General features: G+C 35.5%; 1 long non-coding RNA gene across 1 annotated transcript; it reads left to right on the top strand.

Moving 5' to 3' along the window:
- The first annotated feature begins 226 nt into the window (after positions 1 to 226).
- On the top strand, positions 227 to 13,772 carry LOC121674534. Its single transcript, XR_006019668.1, has 4 exons — positions 227 to 328; positions 7,691 to 7,833; positions 8,767 to 8,892; positions 13,649 to 13,772. It is a non-coding gene; the product is annotated as an uncharacterized LOC121674534 (long non-coding RNA).
- Positions 13,773 to 17,523: the final 3,751 nt, after the last annotated feature.

Raw genomic sequence — 17,523 nt, 5'->3', positions numbered from 1 at the left:
TTTTTCATAATAACAACCATAAGACAAGTAAATCATGAAGTGCTTTAGATAGTCTGGTGTAAGAGCAGAAATTTGATCTTCGTGTATTGCTGTGTGCTCTCTGGCATTCTGCAGTAGCCAGAGAACTGTGGTGAAGTAACTGATGGTTTTTTACTCCCTTCATGACAGGAAGATAATGTATCATTCCTTCTGGTTTGATCTGGTAATTATTTCCTCTTAGTACCTACCATAAATGAAAAATAGAGGAATTTTCAAGAAAGATGGATTCAGCATGTGTTGAAAGGAATGGGACCATTTCTGCTGACATCTTCAACAGGCTTTGGATAATGTAAATGTTCTCTTGCCTGGGACTAAACATTATATTAGTCTTACTCTTTTTTGCCCTTAATACAAAAGTGTATCAAGCAGCTCAGAAACATAACAAAAAGAAAGGAATAGGAAAATCATCAAAAGATTGGCAGTTCATTGAGAATGCCGTTTGATGGGTTGGGAATATATATTTTGCATGCCAGATTAAACTTTCAGGAGGGCAGTTGTCAGTCACTTGGGATGGATTTACTCACAATATCTGTGCTAAAATGCCAAGGTACTGATGGGATGTGTTAGCTTTTTTCTTTTTGAATTCCAGTCCTTCTTTATCATAAAGTGTTTCCAGATTTTACTTCAGTTTTGTTCCATAAAGTAGCTTTACTGCAAGGTCAGCCTGGCTGCCTTATATGATGAACATATCCTGGTTCAGTAGTGGACCCAATGAAGCCATTAAGTTTTGTAAGAGATGCTGACGAAGTACAAGTTTATTTCAAATACATGCGTGTCAGCTGTGGGCCTGATAAAAAAGATTTGAATATCATCTTCCCAGTTCAGAATTTATTTAACCCTGAATAAGAAGTGGAATCTTAAATACAGATTAGTAGAGAACTTTGTGGATGTTTGCCTATGAGTGTGTTGCTGAATGCCCTCGTATGTTGACTTAAGTGCTGTCTTGTATTACATATTGTAGAATGTTCAGCAAGCATTAATTATAGCTGGAACTATTGCACATATAATTATATTGATTAAAGATGTTTACTATTAAACTAAGACCATATTCATCTCCTGAAAAAAGTTCCAATGTAGTTAGAATTGCAAGAAGTGTACACATGGCAAAAAATGATGGAGGGTTATTGTTATGTGTTAACAAAAAAAATTATTTCTATTTTGGTGATACTCACCTTCAAGTAGTTTGGATTTCACAGGTTGGGAACTAAAAATTTTTGGGTTTTTTCAACCTTATGTGTCATATGCAAGGTTTGGTAGCTGTTCAAAATGAAGAAGATAAAGGGAGAATATTGTCTGTAATTCAAAATTGGGCTGTTTTTTTCCTAAAAACCCTGTGTTCTGAAAGTATTAGTTACCCTGAGTAAGACATATGCACCAATATAGTTTAAAATCATATGTATAAAATATATATAATTGTACTAAACTTCTGGATTGTCTCTTAAAGTAAAAGTGCTAGCTCTAGTGACTACATAAAATTTATCAGGTTAATAAAGGACTGGGATCATTCAATATGGTCAGAATAAAATTTTCCCATTCATATTTTTGGTATGCGAATTGTTTAAGCATAAATTAACAAGTAAAATGTGTTTAGTTAGTGGCTCTTGGAACCTCATAATTCACTTTCAACTCTACTTCCACGTTAAGAATTCAGTGGGCTCAGGGAATGCTGGGGTAACCAGTATAGAACACAAGCAGTTAGATTTGTAAGGAAAAAAACTAAGAACAAGCAAATGAAAAGTGTAGAAAAAATAAATAAATTTATTCTTCTGAATGTGCATTTATAAAATATAGTAGGTTTTATTATGTTTGTGAGATTAACATACAGACAAAATCATTTAGCTAATAAATTATATGGACAGTTTACAGTTACCAACCAGACAAAACTGCTTTCTTGTCAAAGAAAAAAACAAATGGATAATAAACATATGTTGAAATTACAACTTATGGACAACTAATACCACTTTTTGCCATTGTGTCTCTCATAGCACAACAGAGTATGTAGTTCATTCTGACCATACTGTTTAATATATATTGCTTGGCTGTTTTTACTGTTGTAAATTAATGTGGAAGATGTCTTTTTTGAGACTAGTTTCAGTAGCTGATATTAGAAAGAAGAATAATAGGAACAAATTGAGGCAGTAAGAAAAAATTGATCCAATTTTAAAATGTCTTCATCTCCAAACAAGAGAAACCTTGTTTCTTTCAGAGGGGGATAGATTTACTCCTAGTATTGATTGTGATCACAAAAATAATGAGTTCATCTACTTCCACTGCTTTGAGGATTATGGGAAATGATTGAAATAAATCAGTAATACTGTTTGTGTTTCAAGAAGCTGAAAATAACACTATTATCACTGACAGAAGTCTCTTATTTCAAAAGCATACTCTGTTGATTAAAATATAATAACCCAAACTGAGCAAGATATTCTAAGTCTAGATGTTTGAAAATTAATGTAACCCAGAGTAATTATAACATAATATTAAATTTTGTAATTCTTTGGGTTTAAGTCTTAATAATATCATATTTTGATCACAGATGAATAGGGCAAAACTGCATAGTTTCTTGGAAGTGTTAAAAATGAAAAATGTGACTGGCACTACCGAAATTCAGATATAATGGTTAGCACTGTAGACATCTTATACCACAGCAGGACAATGTCCCAGAGACAGTTTGCATGGTTTATGTGTTGCCAGCACCATTATCTCATGTTAAATGTGCTGGTTCATCTCTAGCTATAAACTTAACTGGCAGATTCTCCTTATTTTTGTCATACTAGTGGCATCAGCTCTGTTCTATTAACAGTCATTATTAAATGTCTTAAAAACAAACAAAAAAAGGAGTTGGCAATACTTTTTAAAATTATTGTTTCTTCTATTGTCCTTATAGCTAAAAAATGTAGGCTTTCTTTGTTTTCCTAGTAACAGAATCTTCAGCCTTGTTTTCCACCTGTACTTTTAATTCTAATTCAATAACTATTTGCCAGTTAACTGTAATCAAATCTGGACCAGAAAAGCATGATAATCATTGGCATATGGTTATTAGCAGTGCAAGTGACTGTGATAAGTTTATCATCTTCTTGTTTGCTGTGAATTAGTGTTTACACTGCCTTCAGCACATTGGCTGTGTTTCTCCGGTGGTGTACAATTCTTTTGACACAACCATCTAAACTTCATTAATATTCTGTCCTAAACTATTTATTTACTAATGTTTCTGCAACAATTCTGTTAACTATTTCTTTCTACTATCCCTGTCTTCTGGCTTTGACTTTGTGACTGTTGATTGTGCTCAGATCAGTGATCAAAGTCCTGAACATCAATAGAATATTATGAAACGCTGCTTAACTGGGTTAAGTTAAAATAGAATTTTAAAAAGCAGTCTATTTTCTTCTCCAGCGTTCTTACTCAAAATTAGAGCTACTGCAACAAGAAGCCAGGAAAAAATATGGCTCCAATGTGTTCAAATATGTCACATTCACACATGATGAACACATACTGAAAAGTATTTATTTTACAGTATCTGTGAGTCATTGGTCCTGTAAATCTGCACATATACAATTATGCATCAGCTGTACTGCAGTTTTCCACACTTGGTAATGGAATTGATGTGATATACATTGTTGGATGCACCTTTCAGCATTGGAAATTTAATTAATATATATCCCTACATTTGTATCTATTTGGATACGGGAAAGAAATGTTTTCCTAGCATTACCAAATATTGGTAATTTGTAACTGAATCAATTCTCACTGACTAATAGTATTTGATAGATAATGAGAGGTGAATTGTCTGCTGTGTGGAGAAGATTTGACATTGACTTAAAAACATAGTATGATTTGCCAACAAATTGTGATAAGATATTTAACAGAAAAAGATAAAAATTTCATAACTGACATCCTTGTGTACTGCAGTATTAACTTAAGGAGTATGCTTGTCAGATTGGATAGCCTGAGAGAGATTTGTAGTGGATGCCAGAAAATACTGTTACCTTCTGCTTCTTTATTAGTGTAACCAGCATGGTATAGGTGACTTGCACAAACTGCTCCAAGCTTGGAATGAAGGTGAAAGGCAAAAAAGCATTTGGTTTGGGGACCTTCACAAAATCTTTTTTCCAAGCATTCAGTATTCATCAGAATAAAAAACTTTATTGATCCTATCTTTGAAGAAAGTTACAGAAGTTTATGATTAATGTCTTTTCTAGTTTCAGTTTAACATTATTAACTGCAAAACACTGCAATTTTATAGAACTGAGTTGAATGCTTCCAAGAATTAAAAACAAAAGACAAGAAGTTAGAAATGCATTACACCTCCATTTCTACTAAAGTGAAGAAAAAATTGAGAAGATTTTATCTGAGTACCAATCAGAAAATACATAAATAAGTAAAGAAACACAGAAACACCATCACAGGTGATAGACCTGTTCTGTGGAATGCACGAGTCAAAAAATCCATCTTGCATAATTTAAACTACCAGACCCTTGAGCAAGATACTGTGAAAATTCATAGCTTGTTTTCTAGAGGAAGGTTAGGTAAATAATGAAACATATTACTGAGAAAGAAATGAACCAAGACAGTTGGTGATACTTACTTACTCTAATGGATTTTAAGGAGCAGTAAGGTGACTCAGACCTTCTTATTAAAAAACCAAAACACATATTAAAGAAAATAAACATTTTTGTGTGTATCTGAGTGTCTCTCTAGGTATGTCTGTATGCAATTTTGTCTGTACCTACGTACTGTACTCTTATAGATATAGGCTATAAAATCCAGTGGAGAACCTTTACATGGAATACGCGGTTATAGTGGTGTTATCTATGCCCATAGCTTTTCATTAGTTTCTTTCACAAATTGCACTTTTCCTTCTTCATTGAAAAATTGAAGAGACCTTTGGCTCTTCAAGACAAGCACACTCAAAATAGTAGCTGTTATTTTTTAATTTTGCTTCTAGATTTAGGGTTTTTTGAGTCAGCTTAATCCTTAGATTACTTTGCCCTAATATTTTGCCATTTTACGATACTTATCACGTAGCAGCACACTCCAAATAATCAAGAAAATGGAAAATATGATGACCTATATCCTAGGAAATGCTACCAAATAAATAAATAAATAAATAGAAAGGGGTATAACGTCAACTGAAAATATAATAGAGAAAGAATTAAAGGATTGAATGAAAGTTGTTAATACTGCATTAAAAAAAAATAATTAAAAAAGAAGGGAAAAATATAGATACTTGCCAAAGGAAAAAAAATCTCCAATACTTTTTGCTATTTAGTGAAGAAGAGGAAGAAAACTAAGCTTTCCTCAAATTGAAATTGTCTGCTCATTTGTTCATCCTTTTTTATCATCTTTTCTCAGTTTAATGAAGGAAAACACCTTAATTTTAACACAGTTGTATCCTATCCCTTGTGCTTCAGTCTAATTACTTTTTGTGTAGAAGCCAGTCAGGAGACTTAAATGGTCTCACAGAGATACTTGTGAAGGCAGCCAGATGGTGACATCTGCTCCAAACTGATACTAGAATTCTAACACTGAAGTTGTTTTTAAACAATTGGTAAGAAAGTTATTTGTACTTTTATATTTATATAATAAGAACATTTTTATTATGCAATCTAATATCTGGAGTTTGGATATCAATGCTATATGCTATATATGGATTTCATATATGAATAGTACAGAAGTAAGCCAGTCCTAATAGTAATCATAAATATGTGGATGGCAGATAGTTTTTAGTGAGAAATAATGCTTAATTTGCAGAGTAAAGGTGGAGAAAGGTATGGAAAATCCGCCTTTTAACAGGAGGTTTCACTGACTTTTTAGCCCACTGACACTACTCAAGAATGACAGTTTGAGTCCAGAAACATCTGCACTCAGACACTGTGTCCAAACTGCAGGACAAGGAGCAGGTTTTCAAAAGCAGTCTGTTTCGTTGCCCAGTTTACATTTATTTCTCAGATACCCCTTCTGCTTTTGAAATTCCTTGCTCAAATAATTCTGGGTTGAGAAAAAATTTGCATTACTGAGGAATAATTGCATTGTAGTGATTTGCTGTTCTTATTTTTTGTCCTTTAAAGAATACTTTCTCGATGCTCTTACATTTCATTCTCTGTATGGTATCTGAGTACCTCAGAATCCTTGAGGTGTTCATTCTCACAATACTGAAGTGAAAGGGGAAGGTCAAAATAGCCAGATCATCTCTGAGGTTTGTACAAAAGACACTGGAAAATATTGAGACTGAACCTTGATTCCCTTATATTCAAGTCACTGTTAAATGAAATTTCTTTCGATATTTTATGGTGATTTACTCTGATGATAAATTATTCTCTGGTACCGTCTTTATGTTGTTTAAAAATGATTTTTTTCTTGTTTCTTTTTCCCATTGGCAGAAACAATGTAATTACTTAGAAACAGCCCTTCTAAAATCATGTGTTGATGGATTATGTATAAGGTGTCCAGATGGTAATAGCTGTATATATTGTTTCCAGCTCCTCTGAAAAATTTAGGAAGGATCCAGAAAAAAAATCTAAAAGATTTCTTATTGAAGTAAGGAACATTCATGAGACTTTTTTCAGTGGTTATTATACAAAATACATAATGCATTATGACTTGTTTTGAGGATAAAATTTTGAGGTCTAAACCAGGTCATTTGTCATTGGCTGGGATATAATTGATATACAAAGTCAAGTCATCCATAAATGTGAAACTGTGAACATTTTATGCATTTAGCTGGCTAGAAAATCCTAACTTTTCCTGGGAGATAGGGAAGAGTGTGGTAAATCATTTGTCAAGAAAAAAAAGTGTGTGGGTTACAAAAGGCTATAGTATTTTATTTGGGTTTTTTGTTACATATTTGGTAATTTATTTGAGAAAATGCAATTGATGTTGAATTTTATCCCTTAAGTGAGAATTCTTAACTGAGAAATAAGTTCAAATTGGCATGAAAAAGTATGCTGTTCTGTGGATTGAAATCTCTCTGAAAGACCATAGATGTAAACAACACTGTCTCTAGTTGTTTGAATGCCTGGATTAGCATGGCACTCCTACATGAAGTCCTAGCATGGGTCAGTCACACCTTAAAGAAGAGGAAACTACACAGAGCTGCAAATCCATGATATTATCGTGGGCTGTACTCCACATTCTGAGTGCACAAGAAAGCTGAAGGGAACAGCATTTGGGAATGTACAGAATAGATTTCTTCCTTGGCACAGAGTTGCACAATGCCGGAATGAAATAACAGGTAAAGGAAAGAAGCCAAAACCATAAAGAAAGCCAGCTGTTTCCATTTCTCTAAGAAAGTTGTCAGAAACAGAAGTGAGGATTTTGTTATGAAATTTAATGTAATTTTACCATGTAAAAGACTTTGCTACAAAACAAGAAAGTATTGAGTTTGAAAGACTGTGATATGAGAATCAGTTTACTATAATTAAATGACACCTAATCTGAGAGTTGACTTCCATGGAGTTTAGGAGGAATGGGCAGGGCAGGGTGGGGACCAAGGTTTTCTCAGTGCATTGTCCCAGAATACGCTTAAACTGAATTATTCCTATATTTTTGCTTTTTAAAAATTACTGATCTAACTCCTGTTTGTAAAAGATTAAAAGAAAAAAGTCCAAGTATCTCTAAATTACACTAAAAATGACCCTTGTTTTTCAAGCAGTGTAGACATCTGCTGCAAACCCTCTTAAAGATATGGAGTATATGGGAAGAAGAGTGATGGTGTAACAAAGTACCTCTTTTCATCCTGAATTTTGTGCACAGAAGAAAGCTTCTGCTTATTTCTTCTCACTGCAAAAGACTGATGTGAGTACAGTCTCCATCTGATAACTCTTATATTCATAGGAAAAGGTATTGCAGTTTTCACCCATTCCTCCCATTTCAATCATATGCTGGTTCTTCCAGTAAATTCGAAAAAAAAAAAAATAAAAGCTGCTGGATATAAGCTCAGGAGGGAAACTGGTTTTATCTTTATAAGAAAGCCTTGCTTCTGCTATATTTGCAGAAGTTTAGAGGTTGTTTGAATAGGAGAAATAAAAAAAGAGAATATGCTGTCTTCTTTGGATGATTTCAGTGCTACAGATGTCAAAAGAACTGCCTCTCTAATTTTGCCTTCATTTTGAAATGACCTAAGTCACAAGCTGTGCAGTATATTAACTGTTGTCTCACCCACAGTCATTGCTTCTGTGCTGTGGAACTCCAAAGAAAAGACTGTGATCACCTGTAAAAAATAGATAAAGTTTAGTGCTGAACTGAGAAGTCTTCCTGAATATTGAAAGCATTCATTCAGTTTGTTTTCTATGGGGTTTTTTTTATATGCTATTTTCAAGAATTTAAGAGCTGCCTTATTAACCTGTCATGTGTTATATATTGCAAAGCTTTGCATGCACCTTTCTCAGAAAACAGAGAACATGGATGTAATTAGACTTTTCTGGAAAAAAAAGGGAATGTTAAATCAGTATTCATCAGAACAGGCTTTTGGGTGTATATCAGTCTTCTAAAGCTCGTCACAGTGGAAGGAGTAAATCGACAAAGAGGTGGGATAGTAAGGAAGGGCCAAGCAGAGGATTTGTTCTTGCACAGCTTGAAAATGGGGTACTGGAACAATAGATGAGTAACAAAAGAAATGGTATGCAAGTGAATGAAGTCTCTACAAAGAGCTCAACGCCTTTGGCACAATGAGCTGCAAGTACAAGGTCATGGTATTCCCAGTCTGACCAATTTCTCCTCTGCCTCCAGGCTCTAGCCTCAAAGATAAGCAGGGGAAGGAGAGAATTAATGAAGAAACCAGAGAAAGACAGACAACAGTGTGAGCCAAAAAGAATGGCAATAATAGAGAGAGAAGATGTGGAAACAATAGCTATGGTATGATTGCTTCAGCGGAGTAGGTATTTCAGCCTATATTTGAGTGGTTTTATATGTTACAAGATTTTTGTACTAAGAAAAAAAGCCAAAAACCCCAAATACTGGCATTTAATAACAAGCTAAATTGCCCACTTTCTCTCCCTGATCAGGAGAAAAGGTGATGTTCCTCTTTTTAGCCTTTGGGTCAGTTTCATTTGAATAACACAATTGATACTGAATATGTGCAACCTATATATATTGCTTCTGGTAAAGGAAAGTGACACAAGACTTCAGGAAGTGAAGAAAGTAGCTGTAAAAATTCCAATAATTAAATTATTTGTTGTCTTATTTATATTTTTAATCCTCATTCCAATTTCTAACATGCTGGATATAACAAATCAATGTTAATGTCTATTTATTGAATTGAGATATTCCACTAACACATGCAATAAATCTCCAAAAAGGTTCTCTATTTGTTCTGACACATTCTTTTCCTTTAATGTGTAGACTTTCCAGTGGAAAACAGTAGAGATATAGTTCTTTAAAGAAGATGATGTTCATATTACTCATGTAAACTAGTAATGCTAATGTTGCTGACAGGTCCCTTAAATCAGAGTATCACACTGCTCTTTTCAAGACCACATTTTCAAGCTGAAATAGTCATTGCCAAGATGAGTAAAAATTACTACTGATACATGGAGAACAAATCAGTGCTTGAAATAAAGAATATGAAAGAAACAGCATGTAAAATGGGAACTGGTGTCTTTTGATATCTGGGTGATGTGCAGGATATGGCAGTGTTCTTCACAAAAATAAAAAAAGTAATGGGGCCAGGGACCAAGGCCAAGCTAGGAGGGTATCTGAAGGGTGCTGTGAGGGTTTGCCAGACTGTGATTTCTGTGACTACTGAAGCCATGCTGCAGTCAGTGGCCTGGCAGGTGTCCTCTAGAAGATGTGGAAAGAGGCAGTGCAGAGTCACGCTGGAATCCACTCTACCTGATGGAAATTTGTTTAATCTCCAAAGGAGGACTACCCATGACAGCAGGATTTCTCACTAAAGCCCTTTCTCCTGTCTCCCATGCCTCATCCTACCTATCATGAGGCTGAAGAGCATGAACACATGCTCACTGGTTCTGAGTCACCATCACACTGGAATCTAGCCCATGCTGAAACATCTCTGGACTGTGTAGCTCTCTAGCAGGGCTGCTTGCCAAAGCACTCTGGCTGAATGCCAGTTATAAATTGCAGCCTTTCCTCTTGATGCCCCCAAAAGTGTTAGGGAAGGAGAAAGTGGAATGGAAGGAGAGGTTATTTTGAAGGCTTAATTTGGGGGCAGGAGGAAAGAAACAGTATTAATTTCCAGAATACAGAGGCAGGATAAACCATTTGGGCAAGATCAATACCATATACACTTTGATATAAATTGAGTGGAAAACTCAGTTCTCAACATGGTAGATGAGTTTTAACCCTGAGCTGCAGTAGGGATCTCACTGTTAGTAAAGCAAATTCCCTGTGTTAGACAGTCCATATTCCTGAATAAACCTTCATTATTGACAGGTCCAGAGAACCTGGTTATGTTCCATAGCTTTTGAAGAAGGTAGAAACTAATCTCTGGAAAAAATATGCTAGACTCACACATGGAGCAATGGTCTCATCTGTAAAGAAGCAAACTATCAGCTGAGGTGGAAAACATATTAGGAAGGACATGTGCAAATGCATGCGCATTTTCCAGAAATTGTAAAATGCATTCCTATTGCCTAATAAACGGGATAGATCTCTTTAAGTCAAGGGAAGCTTCAAAGTTTCCCAAACCTAATCTTTCAGTTCCAGACAAATTGAAGCCCATATAAGTGATGTCTGTCACAGTCAGATACTGGTGTACAGCACTGTGATCCTTGCTGAGTTGTGTGATTTGCACTGTTGTGTACGTGTTTTGATCAAAACTCCTGTGTTTGAGTGAGGCTGCATTGTAGTCTGATCCTGGCTGGCTCCTTGAACCTTGGCATGAGCGCAGTGCCTGGCTGCACGTGCATGTACTTCTGCTCACTGCAGTTTTTCGCCTTCATTTCCTGCTGCTAACACCAACAATTTTCAAAAAATAAGTGGTCCCAGGTGATCTTAAGCAAACCTTTTAAAGGAGAGAGACAGCTCTAGTTTCTTTGCTTGGCATGAAAAAACCTGCAAAACCCTTGGCAAATCTCAATTAGGAGTTCCATCTTCTGATGCTTTTGGCTTCAAAGGGGACCTGTTTACAGCTTATCATCACAACAGGCCATGAAATTATGATAGCATGTTTACCTAGATAATTACCATTTTGATCACCAGTTCCTTGTGTTGCAGACCCTTTCTGTCCTTGTTTTAGTGGGGTTGCAGAGTTTCCTTCTTGAAGGATCTGCACTGCTGTGAGCTCAAGGGTTAATTGAGTTTTCAGAACTGTTATAGCATAAATAGATGCATATAGTGACCCTCATCAAGCTGCTGATCTCATCTGTTAGTTTTTAAAGTCAGAGATAATGCAGTTATGTTTGGTTACCTTCTCCAAGGAAAGTTAAAGAAATATGAAAAGGTTATTTATAAAATTACAGTAAACTCAGGAGAAGGAGAAAAAGGCCACCTTGCAGTGAAAATGCAGTCAAGGAAACCGTTTTATTACTCAAAACTAAATTAAACGTTTTCTTCAGTTGTGTAAGTTATGATGAACAGAGGAACAAAAAAGAAGAGCAATAGGTAAAAATACTTACGTGGAAAAATTAAAGTGCAATTAATGTGCTTAAGTTGAAACAGAGTAAATTATTCTGCAAAGAGAGAAATAGCACATGAAAACATGTATATAGTAGAGAATTAAAATACTAAAACCTCACAGAAGCCAGGGATAGTACTCTCAGACTAAAAATAAGGTAGATTTATGCTAACAAAATTTGCACATGGCACAACCTGAAAACCATTGCCTGGAATATTGCAATGAGGTATAGAACTTTGAGAAATGAAGTAATAAAAATGGGAAAAATGTAATCATTCAAAGTACAGTCATCCATTTAGGGACTAATGAGAAGAACATCTGTTATACCATAGCACTTTACAGGGCTGAAATGAAGGATAGAGGAAACTGCAATGCTTGGTAGTCAATTTTTGAATGTTTTCCAGTTATCCTTGTGATATGACATCGTAATGGTGAATACAGTTCTTATGTATTTTGGAGAGGTGTTTCTACAGAGAAAGGTGAGTTTTGAATCTATTATACAAAGCACTGATCAGATCTCTGGAAGTTTGTTCAAAATTCTGCCCACCTCCCTTCAAGAGATAACAATTTCAGACTAGAATTGATGAAGAAACTGTCCACTAAAATAAGAAGAGAATGGAAAGCCCATCTCTTGGGACAGATTTAAAAGAACCTTGCTTGTTTATCATAGAAAACCAAAAACTGAGAGTGGATATGATTTATTTCTCTGCACTGAGGGAAAAGCACTAGAAAGAAAAGAGCTTTTGAAGCTTAAAGGGCAGCACTGACTTAAAAGAAAATGTATATAAACCGGCCATGACTGAAGTTACTCAGTGAATGTAGAGACCCCACAGAAGATTTAAAGGGTGCAAATACACCTGGAAAATAGTATCTGAAGAGAAAATAACAGTGACTCACCAAGAAATTGAAAGGAGGTACTCACTGCAATTTAGGTTAAGAATATATGATTTAATTGTCTGTGATTGCACAGGAGTGTAGACAGTGACCCAAGAAGTCTTTTATCCCTGTGTTTTTCATTACCCGTGTGATATAAATTGGTGTGAAGACCCTTGAGCTTTTCTGTGCTAATTAACTGTGCTCCAATACAACACATCTTTCAGCAAACCAGCACTGAATTTAAGGTAATTAAGTTCAGCAAGTCTTGCTGCAATGAGTACTGGCATCTGGGAAAGTTTCCTTGTGACATTTCTCCTTTATTCTAAACTTTAAAAGTAGTTTTGAGAAACCATTTTTCTACGATATATATGGGCATCTAAAGAAGAATGTAAGCACATATTCTGACTTTTCTTTGTGTACAATGTAGAAGTAATAGTATTATAATATCAATGTAGGTGATAAATGCTAAAAATATTGTTCTAAAATATTTCACTGTGTATCTAATGTAATTACTTTTGGTCTCATATTTATTACAAACTGCACAAATGTCTTTTTGAGTGCATTTGTTACATTTTCTTCACAATAATACTTCTAATATTGTTACAGGGTTATTTTTATTCTAGTTGTACTTGCCAAAAAAAAAAAATTAAAATAATGTCGCTTTTATTTTAAAAAATACCAAATTTCCTTTTAAGCAGAGAGAAAACCAGGTGCAATCATATAAAGTACAAAAGGCAACTAGCACTCAAGCCAAGAAAAAAAATGTAGTTTTGTTTTTTTTGAAAATCCTGCCATAGGACACATGGGTGTACCTAGTCACTGCATTTCACAAGAAGAAGGATCTAATTCTGCCTTAGAGCAGAGTCATCAATGTTGCCATTTGATGCACACTTATGGGTTAGAGGTTTAGAAATCAGAACTGAAGCTGCTGTTTCGTTGTGGCATTAGAAACTGGAAGCATAACAAATAATTTTTTCACACATACATAGTTCGTGTCATGATATTCTCTTTTTATCACCATATCAGGCAAAGATAGGAACAGAGGAGACAGAGCTGAGTCTCTGGTTTCTGCAGTGGACAACACATTCTGATGCACAGACATGGTAAGCAGACAATTCTTCCTTCATCCCACTAATTTTTTCCTGCTCTCTTCTATTTCAGGCTCTCTCAGAGTAGTTAGTTTGGCATGCTGCTATGGAGTAAAGGGTGAACATTAAGTTAAATCCCAAGTTGTGTATGTATGTACTTCACTGCACAGCACCAGGACGGATGAACACAGCAAGCCTGCAAGGCAAGTCACCAAATGGAAAACACTTTGTGATTTTCAGCATGTATACCTGACAGTGGTCTCCTGTGTAACTGATGCCATGATGATTTTTTGCCTTTTTTTTTATATACCTTTTATATACCCTTTTATATAGCTTTTATGTATTATGTGCTTTTAGCCTGCATACTTTTAATTCTTAAGTCTGATAACTTAGCTTAGACCCAATATTCCATTAAGCCCCGAGACCAAACCAAATCCTGGAGACCTTGCAGTTGGAGGATGGAAAGCCTTACGCTATCCTGAGAAACCACGGTCTTCCCTAGAACACATCCTGTAAACTAAGATAGGCCTATGCGGGGGGGATTCCTCAGGATGGGGGGGTTCATTGGAGACTCACACTGGGGAATCTTTGATAGATATGCTAATTTGCAAGGCCTATAAATTGTATACACCATCTATTGTGTGGGTGCATTTCGGTTTGCATTTCAGTGCATTCCACCTGGATGAAGTGGTGCACCTTGAAGATCCTTAAACCCCAAAGTAAAAACCCCTTTTCCCCTTAGCCCTGTCTGGCTATTAATTTTAAGACCAGGAAAAGGCAACACAACTGTTGATGAAATTACTAATTTGGCACATGCAAAAGTAAAATCAGATTAAAAGCATATGATTCTTGAGATGTAAGCTTGCTCAGACAAGAAAAATGCCTGCTGTTTTTCTAGAATACTGAGAGTAAACTACTAACACTGAAAATGTGCATATTAAGAAATTTTCAATTCTCTCAAAATGCCTGGCTCAGTGAAAGAAGGGCATGAGCTAAACATTGTGACTGCAGTTTATAAAATCTCTGCTTTTATAGACAAGGAAGAATTACAAGAATTTTTTTGGAAAACAGCATCCTGAAAGCTGTAAGAAACCAGGTCTTGCTAGCTTTACTAATGTCAACAGTGCCATTAAAATCAGTGTAACTGATTGTGTGAATAGGGCAATCAAGATTTGGCCCCATACCCCTGCTTTGTAAACATTAACATTGCAGAGATTAATATAATACTGACTAGCCAATGACATGTTAAAGCCTTAGCAAAGTTAATTTGTTTGGAAGGCTTTCCTTTTAAAATCTAAAACAAATGGTTCAAGTGAAATGTGAGATGTAGAGGATGTAGAGAAAATCAATAAACCAGCAGACTGTAAATGATGTGGAAATAACTTCTTTATGTTTTCCTGGTTTTGTAGTTTATAGTTAGTACCAAAATGTAACAGCTATGTGCAAGGGAAGAAAAGCAAATCCAGATCTGGGGAGTGTTGTGATGAGCTACCATTTCCTCAATGAATTCTCTTTTATTTCTGTGAAACATTAGATTTCTTTCTGATACTACTGATTAAAAATACTACTGTGTGATGGTTGGTTAGCAAGTGTTTGGGGATTCTCTTCTTCTTTTTTTCTACATTAGATGTACATTTCTTCAATTCCCTTACTAACAATTTTCCAAAAATAGAGTTCACGGATCCTCCTGAATTTCCATCCAATATTGCTGCCTGTAGGAATGAGAGATATTTTTAAAATAAGTACTGAATACCATTCAAATACATCAGATTGTTTGTGTTTCTTACAAAGCCTTTATGGTCCCTCAAATTTTTATGTTCTATAACATGCTTTAAATGGTCATTCTGCAATCTTCATAATACTGATGTACAGTAGGGAAACTCGTGTCTATCTTTAGAGCATTAAGTGAAAAGGGATGCATTTTTAGTCGTGATTTCGTAAACCTATATAAACCTATGCTGGGTGTCTGTACAACTAAATTCCATGGACAAGTGCTACTTGAGAGAATTTCAAAGACCATTCCAGTATGTGACTGCTGATAAATGAGTGTGCAAATCTGTGTTATGGCCACTAAGATTGGACCCTTCCTCAAAATTTTAGAATAGAAAACAGCAACTGGGAAATAGGCAAGCTAGATGAGTGTATATAACATGGTGCAGGCGATAAAGGTTTCGTCTCACACACAGGTGTTTTTTTATTTTAATCTTTAAACAAAGAGACTTTCTGTGTATATTTTATGTGGGCACAGAGCTTTGAGAAATAAGTGAAGAGATAGAAAAGAGTTTGGTTGAAGGGAGTGGAGACTGGACGAAAAGCAAATCCATCATACAACATCATCCTCCTCAACTGTAAATTCAGGTGGAATGGTGTAGATCTCTCCCAGCTTCCTTCAAGTTTCTGTCAGGAAGAAATCTGAGTCTGAGGGCAGGTTTATAATAAGTCTTTGGAAGCTGGCATGCAAGTGCAGTGTAAAATGATTATTGTCAATGTTCTGATGGAGAAAAGTTGTTGATGAAAAGATTAGTAGTAATTTCAGTCCTGTTTATTTAACTGCAATTAACAGAGAAGATGCTGGAGAGTGGTGGCATGGTTATCTGTTAGAATAAAATATGCCCGTGGTATTAAAACATAGCCAGGAGGGTGGTCACAGGGAAAACATTCTTCAGCCTGGAATCAGATCATCCTGGTTTGCTTATTTTTGATCATATGGGAAAGTGTTCCAGCTACAGCACAGACCTTTTCAGCCTCCAGTTCTCAAGGTTTCTGTGGGAAATCTCCAGAGGGAGGCTTAGGTGGGAACTGCAAGGGTCATAACCCAGAACAGGAAGATTAGGCAGTCAGTGAACCTGAGAATGGACTCTGCATTTAAGTTCTGAACCTGTTAATGGAATTACCTTAGGAATAAGGTAACTGGATGAAAAAAATTATGTCAAAGTGGAGTGCCTGAGTAAGCTAGTTAACTAGTCATGACAGAGATTTTATTCTAAACAGGAGCAGGTAGGGTGCTTAAGTGTAAATAATGTGCTTGGTATAGATCAGAAGGGGGAATATCTGCAGTAATAGTTTCTTACTTCACTGAACACAAAACATCAAAATATTTTCATATGCATTCAGTTTGACAGTTATTGATTTTTATTTTTCTCCATGTTTTAATTCCATACAGAGCCCATAATGAATTGTATAAGGGCAGGTAGAAAGAGATCCTTGTTTGATGAGCTGAATGAAATCACTGAAGCCATGTCTCCAGACACCATCTGAAGACCTAGCCCATAGGATCCCTCATCTGAAATGGTGTAAGACACCAGTTATGAATCCCAAGGTGTATTTTCCTGACCTCTGATTAAAGTAGTACACACATGCTTGTGATATAAATATTCACATTATATTAAAAATCTGTGGTTTGAAATTCTGGAGCTCAAAATATGAATATGTAATCCAGTTGCATGAATAGCAGAGCAATTTAAATCAAAAAGGGATGCAAACTTAAAGAAAGAGCACATAATTGCAAGTATGAACACACATTCATATTGACTGTTGTTCCTTAAGAAGAGGCAGAAGTAACTAAAATGAAAAGGAAAGAGGAAATTGTTTTATATAACAGCATTTGTAGAAGCATAGGGATTAGTGGACAAAAGATGACTAATTTTGCAAATAAGCTTCACTTTTTTAGATGTGTTAAGCTAGAAAGTAACTGGAATCAATGGAGTACAGACAACTGAAAAAAAAATTATAGTTGCAGTCCTGACCCTACAGAGTGGGAATTTTGCCATAGTTTAATTGGGGCTGACATTTTATACAGTGCTTCATCACTAACAATTCAGGGATCTGATCCACAAGTGATTGCACCACTTGGAATTTTTCCATTGCTTTCACAGATCTTTGGATCAGACCCATGCTGCAGATGCATCATTCTTCCATCTGAGGTGTAATTTCACATGTCATTGTCAG

This window comes from Corvus kubaryi, unplaced genomic scaffold, assembly GCF_017639235.1.
Source record: "Corvus kubaryi isolate FWS band 111438036 unplaced genomic scaffold, C.kubaryi_AGA036_p1.0 68, whole genome shotgun sequence".
Classification (NCBI taxonomy): domain Eukaryota; kingdom Metazoa; phylum Chordata; class Aves; order Passeriformes; family Corvidae; genus Corvus; species Corvus kubaryi.
This window is presented reverse-complemented; position numbering and strand designations above follow the sequence as displayed.